Below are 10,881 nucleotides of genomic sequence, written 5' to 3'. Positions count from 1 at the left end.
AGGTAAAGAATCACCTGCCAATGCAGGCTATATAAGAGACTCAGGTTCAATCCCTGGGTCAGGAAGATCCCCTGGAGAAGGAAATGGTAACGCACTCCAGTATTCACGCCTGGAGAATTCCATGGACAGAGGAGCTGGGTGGGCTACAGACCATGGGGTCACACAGAGTGGGACATGACTGAAGCGACTTAGCACACTTGCACCCCTATTTTTCTGAAGTGGAGACTGAGACACAAAGGTTAAGTAGTTTCTGAGGTAACAGAAAAAAGTGGGGTAGAGATTTCTCCAACGAACCTGTAGACTCGCAGGGGCAGTAAGAGGATCCATGAAGAACAATAATACAGTAAGTCTCCTACATACGAATGAGCTATGTCCCAAGAGCACCTTCATAAGTCCAATTTGTTCATGAGTCCATCAAAGTCAGCTGTGGTACCTAACTAACACAATCGGCTAAATGGTACTATACTGTAATAGCTTTATAATACTCTTCACACAAATAATACATAAAAAATAAGCAAACACAAAACAAAGGAAATATTTTAATCTTACATACACTACCTTGAGAAGTTCAATTGTGCAGAACAATGGCAGGCACATAGGGGCTGGCATCGAGTCAGCAGGCAAGAAGAGTCACTGACTGGAGGAGGGAGAGGAGGTGGGAGATGGTGGAGCGGAAGGGTTGCCAGCAGTAGGAGATGGAGGGCAAGCTGCTGTTTCACTCAGGCCTAACACTGATGGCACAGGTTCTGGTTCCTTGCGGAACCAGATGCATGTTCGAATCTTTGAAAGTTCACAACTTAAAGGGTCATTTGTAAGGGACTTACTGTATCAGGCTGAAGGAAAGGGGTGCTGATGACAGACCCAAACTCTTGGCTGGCAGATGAAAAGGAGAGGAATCACGTTTGATTCTGCCGTTGGCCTGAGAAGCTTCATCAGGGAGGTGGCCTTTGAACAGCGCCTAAGAGAATGCTGAAAAATTACATGAGGAAAATAATTTTTATAAGAGGAGAATTCAAGGCAGTGTTATGGAGAGCAATGTTGATGGAAAAACTTCATGGATGTTGAGATGATAACAGCTGGCATTGACTGAGCCCTACCTATGCGCTGAGTGCTGTGGGATGCACTTTAGATCCATCAACTCACTTAAAGCAACAGTCTCCAAAGTAAGTCCTAGGACCACCCTCATTTCACAAATAAGAAAGGGAGGCATGGCAGCATCACACTGGTTATACACATCTGGTTTGGCAGCGAAACTGCAAGCTTAAAAAGTGCTTCCTTATAATGGCTAAATGATCAATCCTGATACTGATGAGGAGGAGAGGAGAGGGAGGAGGAGGAGAGGGGATGGAGAAGCAGGAGAAGTAATAGTAGTAGCAGTAGTAACTGTAGGAATAGCAGCAGTAGTAACAGTAGCAGTAATAGCAATAGTACTACAGTAGGAATAACAGGAGCAGTAGTGATAGTATTAGTAATAGCAATAGTAGTAGCATTGATAGTAATAGTGGTGATTGGTGGTGGTGGGTTGGGGGTTAAGTCCTGAAGTGCTTAAGAAGCTGCCCTAGGAGTTTGGCTTCCATCCTCTCTGCCTTTAGCCTTGATCAAGCTGGTCATCACTCCCTGCTTGGGGACATATAAGGTGTCTTTTTTAAAAAGTCACAGGCTCGAAGGATAAAAGATTCTCTGGAGACAAGATCATCTCCCTTCCCAAGCCATTTTCTTATTCTTGTCTCAGCTCTGATTCTGGTATTTGATGCTTTTACAAATCCTGCAAAAAATAAATAAAAATTAAAAAAAAACACTAAAACAAAACTATCCAAAACAACTTACTCCTTCTATGCAGTTAGTAGGTGACTTAGCAGAGAGTCCTGGCAGGCAGGCACCACAGGCAGGATAGAGAGGATGATGGGAGCCCAGGCATCCTGGGCGGGGAAGGGCTCATTCACAGTAGCCAGGTCAGCCCTCTGGAGACTGTCTGGCAGCAGAGGACATGATAGTGAGGATAGGAAACCCATCCCAGGGGGAGCCAGTTCCCATGGGCGCACCCCCGCCCCAAGCCTGGGGCACCTGCGCCAAAGCTGAAAAAGGTACAGGAAAATTGTGTGTGTGTGTGTGTGTGTGTGTGTGTGTGTATTGTGTCTTGTATGTATATACTAAATAAACGAAAAGCAGACTGTTCAGTATGGGGCAGAGGAGGAGGAGAGGGGAAGACCAGTGGCTTCTGCCTCTTAGGGGACATTTGCCTAAATGCCACTTAGGTATGGTAAAGATATAATCATTCCTTTCCCAAGATCGGAAACCAGAAACACTGTTAGTGCAAAGATCTAAGATCAACGGGCGATCAGAAAGCCAACCTGACAATGTTAAAGGCACAGGTGGCTTTTCCTTCTAGGATTCTCCTCCTCAACACAAAGCCCTTTAAAAATCATAAGTTTCCAGGTCTTCTTTGCCTAAACCTACACGGGGAATCTTCGTGGTTTCATTACACTAGCCGTGGATGTAGGGAGTTGGGAGGTTTGTGAAAATATGTAAGGCTCCTGGATTTAAGAGAAAAACAGGTTTACATTTCTTCCCACCTCAGTGGGAAACCTTAAATCAAAGGCAGCCAACAGATCAGCACACGCTTGTCTGTCAGCATACTTGTCCCCGTTTGTGATTATCCATTTATTTGTGTGTGATCAACGCTAGTCTCCTCATTAGGCTGTAAACTCCCCGAGAACATTTATCTTGATTATCCTTGAATCTCAGGACCCAGGCAGTGCCTGGCGCACAGGGCACTCTCTACATATTTGAGTCAAGAAGGAAGAACAGGAAGGAAGGAAGGGAGGGGGAAGAAAAAAAAAAGAAGGAAAAGAAGTAGCTAGTGAGAAGCAAGTGGAAAGATTCTTTACAACTATCCCGTCCAGCAATGATAGGGTTGCTTGTGATCTTTAACCACAGAGAAAATGGAGATAATACTAGTTATTGTCGTTCAGTCAGTCACGAAGTCGTGTCCGACTCTTTGTGACCCCATGGACCGTAGCATGCCAGGCTTCCCTGTTCTTCACTGCCTCCTGGAGTTTGCTCAAACTCATGTCCGTTGATTCGGTGATGCCATCCAAGTGCCAGATGTTGATGCCATCTAGTACTTATCTCATAACTCAAATAGTTTTTTTTAATTATTATTTTAGTTTTCCAGTTTTTAAAATTTTAAGTTTTTTCAATTTTATGTTGCAGTATAGCCAGTTAACAATGTTGTGATAGTTCCAGGTGGACAGCAAAGGGATTCAGTCACACATGTATATGTACCCACTCTCCCCTAGACTCCCCTCTCATCCAGGCTGCCACATAACATTGAGCAGAGTTCCCTGTACCACATGGTACAGTAGGTGATAGGTTTAAAGTGAAGTGAAAGTTGCTCAGTCGTGTCTCATTCTTTGAAACCCCATGGGCTGTAACTCGCCAGGCTCTGCTACCCATTGGAATTCTCCAGGCAAGAATCCTGGAGTGGGTTGCCGTTCTCTCCTCCAGAGGATCTCCTCCTCCCCTTCCTCCACGGATCGAACCCACATCTCTTACATCTCCTGCATTTCAGGTTCTTTACCACTAGCCCCACCTGGGAAGCCCTAATATAAAATTCTAATTATAAATGAATTTTAGAGAACTAACTTAATTAGAACACCTTTTAACCCAGTTCCACCTCTAATCACCATTCACACATACAACATTTGTTTATATATATATATATACACACATACACATATATATTTGATTTACTGTTTCATGTGTACAGCAAAGTGGTTCAGTTACATATATATTTATACTTTTTCAAATTCCTTTCCATTATAAGTTATTATAAAATATTGACTATAGTTCCCTGTGCTCATAGTACCTCCTTCTTATTTACCTATTTTATGTATAGTAGTGTGTATCTGTTAATCCCAAGTTCCTAATTTATCCCTCCCCTGCCTTTCCGCTTTGGTCACCATAAATTTATTTCCTGTTTTGTAAATATGTTGATTTGTATATATTTTTTTAAGATTCCACATTTAAATGATATCATATGATATTTGTCTTTCTCTTTCTGAGTTACTTCACTTACAGTATGACCATCTCTGGGTCCATCCATGTTGGTGTAAATGGCATTTCTTTCTTTTGTATGACTGAGTAGTATTCCATATGTACCACATCGTCTTTATCCATTCAGCTGTTGACGGGCATTTAGGTTGCTTCCATGTCTTATCTATGGTAAATAGTAAACATTTTCATTATGTACTTGTTACTATAGCTGAGAACAAACTCTAATATTATTCATCTAATATTTTGTCCAAATTGACTTCCTTTTAAGCATACATATCAACTTTAGCTTCTTCCTTGCCTTGATATCAGTAAATTCTAAGGTTTGGTATACTAAGATCTTATAATTCAATTAAAATAAATATACGATGATTAAAACAAAATAGAGTTATCTGTGTGTCCTTATCCCAAGGTCCTTGCTGGTACCTCACATTTGAGAAAGCCCTGCTGTACATTATTTTGTCCGGCATTACGTAGTTTCTTTACATAAGCCTTTCCCTAAATGATTTCCACCATTAGGATCATGCTCAGAAAGCCCTTTTCCAACTTAAAAATCACAGAAACAGTGATTTCCTTTCAGTTCGTTCATGATTTCATTTTTCAAACTTAATTCCTCAACCCACCTCGAATTTATTCCATTGTATGCAATGAGGTTAAAAAGAAAATCAACACAATGTAGTGCTTCTAGACAGCCAGCTATATCTCACCATCGTTTTTGGACTATCTTTCCCCCCACTCGTTTTCATGTCTACCCTTGTCATATAATAAATACTTTTACAGTTTATGTTTGTTTTTGAATGTTTATGTCTATTGTAATGATCTAGCTCTCATCTGATGCTGATGTATGCAGTTTTAATTTTTTACAGCTGCATAACTTAGTTACACACGAGAGTGCACGTGCTGCTCTTTTTATTTCACAGTTTTCCTTATCAGTTATGCGAGCATCACCCTGTGCCTTGGCAAGCATCACTCCTCACACTTCATTCACATCAGCCCAGGGAGACAGGTGCTGTAACCACTTCTATTTTACATATAAGGAAACTGAGCCCAGGAAGAGGAGACGTAACTAGCAGGACTGGAAGCTCTCAAACCCAAGCAGTCCAGCCCCAGAGACCAAGACCTGGACCTTTACAAGGTAAAATTAAACCTGAGAATCAAACTCTCTTCAAGAAGGAATCTATTCTCCTCATATTTGTTATTACCAACTTGTTGGCATTTGCTTTCTTTGGTTGTTTAATGCTTTTGTATGGGCTTCCCTGGTAGCTCAACTGGTAAAGAATCTGCCTGCAATGCAGGAGACCCCAGTTTTATTCCTGGGTTGGGAAGACACCCTGGAGAAGGGCGAGGCTACCCACTACAGTATTCTTGGACTTCCCTGGTGGCTCAGATGGTAAAGAACCTACCTGCAATGTGGGAGACCTGCGTTCGATCCCGGGGTTGAGAAGATCCCTTGGAGGAGGGCGCGGCAACCCACTCCAGTATTCTTGCCTGGAGAATCCTCATGGACAGAAGAGCCTGGGAAGCTACAGTCCATGGGGTTGCAAAGAGTTGGATGCAACTAAGCACACAATGATTTTGTATGCTTTATTGTGTTTTGCTTTATACTTCTCATTTATAATGCTTCCAGCTAGAGACCACATTTCTTTTTTTACCCCTGAGATTTACTTTATGACCTCTGTTTTAATTCTTTGGTTAGGTTTACTACCGATTGTGCTTACTCCAAAGCATTCTTTCACTAGTATTTCTTTGGTTGTCAGGGTCAGTGAATCTTCTTGATATGGCTGCCTATACATTTTACTGATGGTAGGATTTTAATAAAATTGCAGAAGATTTGTCTTATTTTTTAAAACATATTTATTTGGCTGCTTCAGGTCTTAGTTATGGCATGCCCACAGCTTGTGGGATCTTAGTTCCTTGACTAGTATGTTAGCCAAACCTGCATCCCCTGCATTGCAAAGCAAATTCTTAACCATTGGACCATCGTCCCCAAGATTTATTATATTAACATGACAAAACTGATTCTATTATTAGCTAAAATTTCAATAGCCTCAACATAATTTTTATTGTTTGAACTCAAACGCATGGGGAAAAATGCTTTTATCATGAGGATAAACTAGATAATAGTTCAGAGTTCTTTGTGAGAATATCATTGCTGTATTTAATTTTTTAAGTTTTTTTTAATGTGGACCATTTTTAAAGTTTTATTGAATTTGTTAAACATTGCTTCTGTTTTTTGTCTTGGTATTTTGGCCCTGACATATGTGGGATCTTAGCCACCCAACCAGGGGTTGAACCTGCAACCCTTGCAATGGAAGGTGAAGTCTCTACCACCAGATCACCAGCTGCATTTTATTAATAGCATCCAGACTTTGGGGGTGATGTTTAATATACACAGAAAAGTTCTCTAGGTTATAGAAGTATTCCTTACTTTTTAAAAAAAGTTATGAGATCAGAGACAATGTGCTCATAGAAAGTCTTGAAAAAGACTAAAAAGCCTTTACTACTTTTTCCCCATTCTGTATTCTATCACTTTAGACCATGCCTACATCCCACTGGCAAGAAGGACTATCTCACATTTGTTACCTGCCTACATAAGGACTAATATTTCTATTTTACAAATGAGAAAACTGATGCTCAGAGACTAGGTGACTACTTCAATGTTAATAGACCAAAAGGAAAAAAACCTCAAAATTTTTACCACTGATTAAATTCACCTATCTGCCCAGCCAGCCCATGAACCCTCTGTAGATGTCTCCTGGTTCAGTGGTCCTCATGTCTGTGAGCATCCCTTGTGGGGTGGCCCACCCTGATCACCTGCTGCTTAAGCAAATTATTATCCTTTGCCAGTATGCCTTCCAGTAGCTTCTATCCTTGCTCTGCTCCACAGAGTTTCACAGAACTCACCTCCCATTGAGTAGTTCTTTAAATATCCTAAAACCATCCATTCCCTGCCTTGTCTCTTCCCACTTTTGATTTTTTAAACCTCTATTTACTGAGCACTTAACACTGTTGTTGTTGTTCAGTTGATAAGTCACGTCTGAATATTTTTAGCCCCATGGATGCAGCACACCAGGCTTTCCTGTCCTTCACTATCTCCTGCAGTTTGCTCAAACTCATGTCCATTGAGTCAGTGGTGCTATCCAACCTCTGACTCATCCTCTGTTGCCCCTTTCTTCACCTGCCCTCAATCTTTCCCAGCATTGGGGTTCTTTACCAATGAGTTGGTGCTTCACATCAGGTGACCAAAGGATTGGAGCTTCAGCTTCAGCATCAATCCTTCCAATGAATATTCAGGATTGACTTCCTTTAGGATTGACTTATGACTGTGAGGCACTTTATCTTTTTTTTCAATTATTATTTAGATTTTTTGATGTGGACCATTTTTAAAGTCTTTATTGAATTTGCTACAATACTGTTTCTGTTTTATGTTTGTTTGCTTTTTGGCCGTGAGGCACTTGGGATCTTAGATCCCTGACCAGGGATTGAACCTGTGCCTGCTGCATTGGAAGCACAGTCTTAACCACTGGACCACCAGTGAAGTCCCTATTTTATTACTTTAATCTGTCACTCTCAACTCTGAGGAATAAATATTGTTAGCCCCAAGCTCCTCTTGTTCAAAGAGTCATAATTGCCTCCATTATTTCTCTTACAACATGATTTTGAGACTTTTCACTATGCTGGTTGTCTTTTCCTGGAGTGGGTTGCCATGCCCTCCTCCAGAGGATCTTTTGGACCCAGGGATCAAACCCACATCTCTCATGTCTCCTGCAATGGCAGGGGGGTTCTTTACCACAGTACCACCTGGGAAGCCCATTGAGACTTTTAGCACTATTTAATTTTTAAACTAAGCATGCATTACTTTAAAAAACAAATTGAATAAAGATAAAGGCCTACTCTGAAACATACAGAAAAGCAAAATGAAAATAAAATCGTGACCCATCATTTAAAGAATATGCACTGTCAAACTTTGATGTCTCTTTCTAGCCTATTCATTTGCTTTTTCTAAAGCTTATTGAGTGTTTAGTAGCACACACGCACACATACCTTATCTCCCTATTTCCGTTTGTTCAACATAAGATCAGTTCCTATATTATTAAAATATTCTTAAAATATATGTGCGAGTTCCACATGTTATATGTTGCTGCTAAGTTGCTTCAGTCATGTCCGACTCTGTGCGACCCCATAGACGGCAGCCCACCAGGCTCCCCTGTCCCTGGGATTCTCCAGGCAAGAACGCTGGAGTGGGTTGCCATTTCCTTCTCCAATGCATGAAAGTGAAAAGTGAAAGTGAAGTCTCTCTGTTGTGTCCAACTCTTCGCAACCCCATGGATTGCAGCCCACCAGGCTCCTCCACCCACGGGATTTTCCAGGCAAGAGTACTGGAGTGGGGTGCCATTGCCTTCTCCAGTGTTATATGTTACATACATGTTAACGGTATAAAAGCCACGGAACATCAGAAAAACAAAATGCTGTCACATCCCCTCACACACGTGATTGTTACAGAAGCAAGGCTGGAAAAATTTCCAACTTCCAGCTGAGGAACTGTGTCTCAGAAATGAGAAGGAACTTAGGGGTGATTAAGATCACAGGCTCAGGTACCACTTACTAGCTTCCAGACCTTAGGTGCAATAGTGTATCTAAGATTAGAAGGTTACATCATTTTAGGGCTACTCCTTAAGAAAAGGAATTTATAAAACAACTTTACTCTTGAAAATTTTGCTAAGATCTGTGATCCTGTAAATAAATTGCTAAGACCCCTCCCAGACTGTGGGCAAGAATCCCTTAGAAAAAATAGAGTAGCCCTCATAGTCAACAAAAGAGTCTGAAATACAGTACTTGGTTGCAATTTCAAAAATGACAGAATGATCTCTGTTCATTTCCAAGGCAAACCACTCAATATCACGGTAATCCAAGTCTATGCCCCAACCAGTAATGCTGAAGAAGCTGAAGTTGAATGGTTCTATGAAGACATACAAGACCTTCTAGATCTAATACCCAAAAAAGATGTCCTTTTCATTATAGGGGACTGGAATGCAGAAGTAGGAAGTCAAGAAACACCTGGAGTAACAGGCAAATTTGGCCTTGGAATACGGAATGAAGCAGGGCAAAGACTAATAGAGTTTTGCCAAGAGAATGCACTGGTCATAGCAAACACTCTCTTCCAACAACACAAGAGAAGACTCTATACATGGACATCACCAGATGGCCAACACCGAAATCAGATTGATTATGTTCTTTGCAATCAAAGATGAAGAAGCTCTATACGGTTAGCAAAAACAAGACCGGGAGCTGACTGTGGCTCCTTATTGCCAAATTCAGACTTAAATTGAAGAAGTAGGGAAAACCGCTAGACCATTCAGATATGACCTAAATCAAATCCATTATGATTACAGAGTGGAAGTGAGAAATAGATTTAAGGTACTAGATCTGATAGACAGAGTGCCTGATGAACTATGGATGGAGGTTTGTGACATTGTATAGAAGGCAGGGATCAAGACCATCCCCAAGCAAAAGAAATGCAAAAAAGCAAAATGGCTGTCTGAGGAGGTCTTACAAATAGCTGTGAAAAGAAGAGAAGTGAAAAGCAAAGGAGAAAAGGAAAGATATACCCATTTGAATGCAGAGTTCCAAAGAATAGCAAGGAGAGATAAGAAAGCCTTCCTCAGTGATCAGTGCAAAGAAATAAAGGAAAACAATAGAATGGGAAGACTAGAGATCTCTTCAGGAAAATTAGAGATACCAAGGGAAACTTTCATGCAAAGATGGGCTTAATATAGGACAGAAATGGTATGGACCTAACAGAAGCAGAAGATATTAAGAAGAGATGGCAAGAATACACAGAAAGAAGGAAAGTTAAGTCACTCAGTAGTGTCCAACTCTTTGCGACCCCATGGACTGTAGCCCACCAGGCTCCTCCATCCATGGAATTTTCTAGGCAAGCGCACTGGAGTGGGTTGCCATTTCCTTCTCCAGGGGATCTTCCCAACCTAGGGATCGAACCCAGGTCTCCTGCATTGTGGGCAGACGCTTTACCGTCTGAGCCACTAGGGGATCCCTGATGAATACACAGAAGAACTATACAAAAAAGATCTTCATGACCTTCATGACCAAAAAAGATCATGATGGTGTGATCTCTCACCTAGAGCCAGACATCATGGGATGGGAAGTTAAGCAGGCCTTAGGAAGCATCACTACAAACAAAGCTTGTGGAGGTGATGGAATTCCAGTTGAGCTATTTCAAATCCTAAAAGATGATGCTGTGAAAGTGCTGCACTCAATATGCCAGCAAATTTGGAAAACTCAGCAGTGGCCTTGGGACTGGAAAAGGTCAGTTTTCATTCCAATCCCAAAGAAAGTCAATGCTTAAGAATGCACAAACTACTACACAATTGTACTCATCTCACATGCTAGCAAAGTAATACTCAAAATTCTCCAAGCCAGGCTTCAGCAATACATGAACTATGAACTTCCTGATGTTCAAGCTGGTTTTAGAGAAGGCAGAGGAACCAGAGATCAAATTGCCAACATCCACTGGATCATCAAAAAAGTAAGAGAGTTCTAGAAAAACATCTATTTATGCTTTATGGACTATGCCAAAGCCTTTGACTGTGTGGATCACGACAAACTGTGGAAAATTCTTCAAGAGATGGGAATACCAGATCACCTGACCTGCCTCTTGAGAAACCTGTATGCGGGTCAGGAAGCAACAGGTAGAACTGGACATGGAACAACAGATTGGTTCCAAATACGAAAAGGAGTACGTCAAGGCTGTATATTGTCACCCTGCTTATTTAACTTATATGCAGAGTACATCATGAGAAACGCTGG

The 10,881-nt window shown here is 41.3% G+C and overlaps 1 protein-coding gene across 1 annotated transcript in view; it reads left to right on the top strand.

Moving 5' to 3' along the window:
• MEX3B (mex-3 RNA binding family member B) overlaps positions 1-10,881 on the top strand; it is a 62,040-nt gene that overhangs the window by 42,780 nt on the left and 8,379 nt on the right. The window lies entirely within an intron of this gene.

The sequence above is a fragment of the Bison bison genome, unplaced genomic scaffold (genome assembly GCF_000754665.1).
Source record: "Bison bison bison isolate TAMUID 2011002044 unplaced genomic scaffold, Bison_UMD1.0 scf7180017859304, whole genome shotgun sequence".
NCBI classification, from domain to species: Eukaryota; Metazoa; Chordata; class Mammalia; order Artiodactyla; family Bovidae; genus Bison; species Bison bison.
The sequence above is the reverse complement of the archived record's forward strand: the minus strand, read 5'-3'. Positions and strand labels throughout refer to the sequence as shown.